At 43.9% G+C, this 6,471-nt stretch overlaps 1 protein-coding gene across 3 annotated transcripts in view; it reads left to right on the top strand.

Moving 5' to 3' along the window:
- The first annotated feature begins 1,708 nt into the window (after positions 1 to 1,708).
- Positions 1,709 to 6,471, top strand: part of ETS1 (ETS proto-oncogene 1, transcription factor) — a 132,725-nt gene continuing 127,962 nt past the window's right edge. For 2 of the 3 annotated variants that reach the window (XM_045483445.1, XM_045483441.1), the window contains exon 1: positions 1,709 to 1,821. The gene's annotated coding sequence lies outside the window, so the exon portion shown is untranslated. Of the gene's footprint in view, positions 1,833 to 6,471 lie in introns of all 3 variants that reach the window. The other variant, XM_045483442.1, reaches the window with a different exon arrangement.

Below are 6,471 nucleotides of genomic sequence, written 5' to 3'. Positions count from 1 at the left end.
CGGCAGCGTGACCTTGTTATTTCTCTCGAGTCTAGCACAGTGCCTGGCACAGACCTTTACTAAACAAAACTGCATCCGTAGCACTATCTCTTTCGTTTTTCTAAGCCACGTTAAGGTGCAAGGGCCAAAGATGAGCAGTAAAATCTTGTTCTAATTACAATGCCATCTTAACTGCATGGCTAGCCTTATACAGCAAAGGAAAATGAGGATGTTGCTCTGAGTGACATTCAATAGATGTTCATAGACTTTCCAAGTTGAGCATTTGCGTCTTCAGTAGAAAGGGAAAGGAACGAACCATGACAAATCTGATCTCCCATCTATTCCTCAAAGAAAATGGAATCCTTTAGGATAAAAGTGTTGAGTTAAACCAACTCAGTCAGCTAAGTTTCCAACTCTTAATTTCGGCTTGGTTCATGATCTCAAGGTTGTGAGATCAAGCCCTGAGAAGGGCTCCTTGCTGGGCCATGGGTATGGATCCTGTTTAGGATTCCTTCTCTCCCTTTCCCTCTGCCCCTCCCCTGCTCATACTCACTCTCTCTCTTTTTCTATCCCTCAAAAAAAGTATTTAAAAAAAAAGCAGCCAAATACTGACTTAAAAAAAAATTTTGTAACAAAATAACCCTATTCATAGAAACGATATTACGTGAATGTAACATTCTTACCATGGTTCTGAATATGTAAATATAAGATGTTGTATATTTTCACCTAAAACAAATGCATGACTTTCACATTGCTCACATTTTCTCTAAGTGAGAAATATATGAACATTTCTGTCCTTTAATTGCTGCACGAGAACTACAAATCAGGGCCACTAAAACTAATCTATTTTTAAATTTTTTTTCAAGTTTATTTATTTATTTTGAGAGAGAGAGAGCGAGAACACAAGTCAGGGAGGAACAGAGAGAGAGGGAGAAAGAGAGAGAATCCCAAGCAAGCTCTGTACTGTCAGTGCAGAGCCCAACGCGGGGCTCAAACTCACAAACGGGGAGATCGTGACCTGAGTCAAAAATCAAGAGTCGGTGGCTTAACTGAGGGAGCCACTCAGGTGTCCCCAAACCAATCTATTTTAGAAATCACCCCAGACCAGGCTTATATGAATAGGGTATTTTAAGTTTACTTTTAAGAACTCCCGATGCTCTGCTTGGTCAGCTCCCTTCCATATAATTATTTTCTTCTTCTTAGGAAATATCATATTTCACATCAGGTTAACAGAGATAAATAAAAAGCCAAAGCAGGTAACTGTTTGGTAGATATCCTACTTTCTGACTGTCTTTCCGGGCCCGATTCTACAGCAAGCCCGGCCTCTCCAGACCCCTTGCCTGGGTTAAATGGGGCTCCATTGAGAAAGTCAAGAAATGTGAAGCCATGAATATTCACATATTCAGTAGAAAGTAAACCTAATGCATCCGCGGAGGACCAGACAAGTTATCCCACTGAGCTAGCTGGCTCATCTCCCTCCCCAGTACTCTTCGTGGCTGAGTTATATTTAATTGAAGGGTAATTTGAAGGATAGAAAATAAGGTGTGATCTGGTGTCGCTCCAGCCAGTAACAATATTTGCTCTTCCACCTAGACCGAAGAGCCTGTCCGAGCGGCTGCCTCCGCGGTGTCAGGGGCTAGCAGAGCACAGCCTTTTTTCCAGCCTTCCCAGCCTTGACCACACCCCCCAATTTAAGGAGGCAGCTCTATTAGAAACATTATGGTCTTTGCATCCTCTATAGCCACCGAGCGGAGGATTCCTGCAGGTAGTTGGAAAGAGACCACAGACATTGAGGGAAGCTTACTCAGGACCTTTTCCTCACCCAGTCTCTCCGGCCAAGTAGTAAGTGAAGTGTGAGTTTCTGCCTAAAACTTTGCTATTTTCCTTTTCCTTTTTTTTTTTTTTTTTTTTTTGTTTGTTTCAGTCTGTGGAATTAAACAGTAAATTGATGGGGGACTTTCAGGATACAAGTGGGTTTTCTTTTCCTCTGTTCACATGTTTCTATAGTTTCCATTCATAATTTTTCAAAAATACTTCCTAACCTTCTTAAAATAGTCTGAAATCAGTTTGTTTCACTCTTTCCCCTGCTTTATAAAAGCAAAATCATACACGTTTTAGATACTCGCAGATTACTTGTCAGAAACTCTGAATTTTTTTTTTTTTTTTTTGCATATTGGAGCGGTTCCAGAGAAATAAAGCTGTAGTTAAACATAGAAATTCCTTTTTTCCCCCCCTCTCACTCTTAGCAAGCCTGTTGCTTTACTTTTTTTTTTTTTTTTTTTTTTAGCCTGGCAGCTTAATGAATTTCTGTGGAGAGGAAATTGCTACACGAATCTTTCAACCCAGACTAGCCAGGTTTTTGTTTGTTTGTTTGTTTGTTTGTTTGTTGTTTTTGTTTTTTGGTGTTTTTCCCTGTTCTGTGACTCCACGTTCTTCCATATTCTACGTGTTTTGGGGGGCTGTGGCTGAGGCAGGGAGAGTCTCAGAGTCAGGGGGAGCATTTCTTTTCTCCACCGCAGAGCTGAACGTCAGGGGCACTGCTATGGGCTATGGCTGTGGTCTGGGGGTGTGGATGGCCATTCCCCTCCATTTGGGGATTTTATCCTGCAATGGCACTTTGTGGCTTCGGCTGTTAAAACATCCCTGTTACTCCTTTTAAAGTCACATTTTACGTGGATGAACTGTTGAAAAGACTAGGCATTCGCTTGTAGGTTCTCCTCATTGCCTTTTGGGGAAGATTTTTTTTTTTTCTCACCATTTTTTCTCGGTCACTCTATACCATTGCCGTGCGACTGAGGAGACAGACCTATTTGCCACACAGCAGGAAATACAGATTCTAAAATGATAATTCTGGCAGTTCCATTTGATTTGTAACATGACTGGCATCTTGACTGTTTCATCAGTTGTGGTTCTGGATTGCATCGTCTCTTTTTTTTATCCTAAAAGAGGAAAACTTTTGCTCCTGCAGGCGAGGGCTGTGCACGCGTGGAGGGTTGCTGCGTGGCCGCTGTTGCTGTTGAGATTCTTACTTACCTGTTGTTCCTGAATGGAGGGAAGGGAGAGCTAATGAGTTAATGTCTGCAAAGTGCTTTGAAGATGAAAAGCCCTTTTCATGTGTTCAGTATTGTAGTTATTAATATTAATATTTGAAGAAGCATGCTGCTTCTAATTGTAAATCAACAACGTCCATACTTGCCAACCCAGTAGTGAGAAAACAAACAGCCGAGGCAGCCACGCAGCCTCTTCCGTCCTGGTTCCGCTGCTGAGGACTGAGGAGGAGGGAAGCAGAGGGTCTGATGAAAGTCTGATTACAGAGAGGGGATCTCTGCCTTTCAGGCTTCTGGCACCAAGGTGCTAGTTGGTAGAGGCGCTAGAAGGTCCAAGAGTAGAGCCTGGAAGAAGGCGGGTAAAAGGTGTAATCCTTCAACATCTGGCAATCTGTGACCTTGGCGAACTGGGTGAGAGCATGGACGCAGGCCAGTTGCCTGCCTCAGATTATCATGAAGTTCAAAGGCTGAGTAGGCTCATAACTGGAACCAGCACTGGATTTGGAGTCAAGAAAGCGGATATGCATTTGGGTCCTAGCAGAGATGGGCTTGGTACCTGGGAACAAGGTATTTAACCTGACTGTGCCTTGTTTTCTTCGTCCCTAAAATGTGAATAATGATTTGTGCCCCACCTACTCCACAAAGATGGGCGACTAGAAGTGAACAGCGTAAAGAATAAAAGTGCCAATCATGTTGAGGGGCAGTCTAACAAATTGGGTGTGTGGGTGCAGGTCCCTAGGGGAGGGTGGGGTGGGAGACTGACAAATACATGTTAGGGACACAAATAATTGGCACTGACAATCCTCTCTTTGATTACACACGGAGCCTCAAGGTAGAACCGAATTTCTCCCCGACGATTCGAATTCGGCCATCCTTCCTGATTTTATTTATTGAGGAAGGGATCTGCTTTCCACAGCAACTCTCCTTTTCCGATTACCCACTTAAAATTTCCATCTCGGCATCAAGTGGCAGAAGGAAGGGTTACACCCCAGAAGCTGGTATATCGGTCCCCCTTCCCCCCCTCTCCCATTTCTTCCTTTCTATATGGAAATGTAAAAAGTATTTAGTATTAGAACAAACTAAATGTGGTATGCAGCAAACTGGGTGAGTTTTCAATCCTGGGGAAACTTAGATAGGAAAATAACTTGTTTTATGCCTTTCATCTCCTTTGCCCCTGCTCTACTGAAAATGTAGCTTTAGGGAACTCAACCATTTATTTATTTATTTATTAAAGTTTCTTTCTTTATTTTGAGAGAGAGAGAGAAGAGAGAGCACAAGTGGGGGAGGGGCAGAGAGAGAAGGGGAGAGAGAGAGAGAGAGAGAGAGAGAGAGAGAGAGAGAGAGAAAATCCCAAGCAGGCTCCATGCTGTCAGTACAGAGCCTGATTTGGGGCTCAAACTCAAGACCGGTGAGATCGTGACCTGAGGGGAAACCCAAGAGTCAGCCACTTAACTGGCTGAACCACCCAGGCGCCCCAGGGAAGTCAACTTTTTCATCTTGGTGATACTCTGGGTATCATACCTGGTTTCCTCCAATTCACCAGAGGAAGGATAATAATTCCTAATATTTATTAAGCACTTGGTATGCGCCAGGACCCTTGCTGAGTGCTTTGCACAGACCACTTCATTTAATCTACAGGGAAGTATTTGAGGTGGGCACTTTTGTTATTCCCATTTAACAGATGAAGGCACTGAGGCTTGGTAATATGACCAGTGTAGAAGAGGTACCTGATTAGAACCAAGGGGATGTGCGTCCAGACCTTGGGGCTGGCACTGTATCTCGCAGGAACCTTAGTAGCTCTGAGATACTTACCTGAGTTCAGGCTGGATTTTTCTGCTCAGACTGATGTTTTGGTTTCACATGGGAGAATTCTGTGGATTAAGCTTCTTTTCCAAAGGGGGATCTGCCGCTCAACTGTTTGTTGTTAGAGAGTGATACTGACTCTGAAGGAAAGCTACAAGGTCCAGTTGATCAGATCAGCAAATCTCTCTTTCAGTCTCTGTCCTGACAAATATTGATCGAATTTCTATGCTGTGTCCAGCCTTGTGTTGGGTGATGTGACAGATGCAGAAGGAACAATAATGGAAGTTTTGTTCATAAAGTCAACATAAGTTATTTTAAGAGACAAGATCTTGCCTGAAAAGGGGTTGAAAGTAAAAGGCAATATAAGTGTTAAGTGATGTGACCCAGTCTATGAGTGTTTTGGGACTTCAGATGGCAAGAATTGGTGTCTAACACAGGGATAGAAAGACTTTTCTTTTCTTTTCTTTTCTTTTTTCTTTTCATGTTTATATGTTTTTGAGACAGAGAGAAACGGAGCATGAGTGGGGGAGGAGTAGAGAGAGAGAGACACACAGAATCCGAAGCAGGCTCCAGGCTCTGAGCGGTCAGCACAGAGCCTGACGTGGGGCTCGAACTCAGGAGCCCTGAGCTAAAGTTGGATGCTTAACCGACTGAGCCACCCAGGCGCCCCGGGAAAGACATTTCTGATCAATTTTGTTTCTCAAAGAAAAAGAATAGATTTGATATTCTACCTGGTCAAGGGCTGCTGCTGTCTCAGGAACTCAGAAGAGAATGTTTGGGTAGTACTAACTAGAATGAAAACCAAGAAGCAACCTTTTAGTGAAAATGTCAAGAAAATATTCTCGACAGGGGAAATAAAGTCTCTGAATTTCCAAGCCACCGGGAAAAGTAAAAAACCCCAGAATTTTAGCCTTTTTTGCATTTCGAATTTTTTTTAACTTTTCATTTCGAAATAATCTTAGATGCATCAAAATTGCAAAACACAGATCGAAGAGTTTCCGACAGATGTTAAGTCATCGAAAATTGTGAAAAATATAATGCAAATGACGATGTAATCGTCTTTGTGGTGCCCCCAGCCGTCTTTAGTCCAGAGGGATTCCTGTCAATGGGGAGACCACAGCGATGCCCATTTCTTGACATTAGAGGCGAAGTAACTCAAACCACAGCTTCTCAGGAAAGGCAAGAAGCCTTGTCATATGTGGCCATCATGTGACATGTGGCTTGAGAGGCACTGACAGTGCTGAGTTCCACGTTCCCCTGGCCAGGCTCTTATTGTAGCGAGGATAAAAATCAAACTTCTCATCAGCCTGCGCCACAGACGTCTTCTTGCCCGTTCCTCGGTGGGCTCTGTCGCCTGAACACCTGCCTTGTTAGGATTACTCATGAATTTAACCAAGTTTGTCCAGACGCTGGCGTGCTACTCAAAGCGAGGTCTTCGGAGAGCTGCTGCCTGGGTATCAGGTGGGATCTCGTTAGAAATGCAGATGGTCAGGGCGCCTGGGTGGCGCAGTCGGTTAAGCGTCCGACTTCAGCCAGGTCACGATCTCGCGGTCCGGGAGTTCGAGCCCCGTGTCAGGCTCTGGGCTGATGGCTCAGAGCCTGGAGCCTGGAGCCTGTTTCTGATTCTGTGTCTCCCTCTCTC

This window comes from Leopardus geoffroyi, chromosome D1 (genome assembly GCF_018350155.1).
Source record: "Leopardus geoffroyi isolate Oge1 chromosome D1, O.geoffroyi_Oge1_pat1.0, whole genome shotgun sequence".
NCBI classification, from domain to species: domain Eukaryota; kingdom Metazoa; phylum Chordata; class Mammalia; order Carnivora; family Felidae; genus Leopardus; species Leopardus geoffroyi.
Note: the sequence above shows the minus strand (reverse complement) of the source record. Positions and strands in the feature narration are given on the sequence as shown.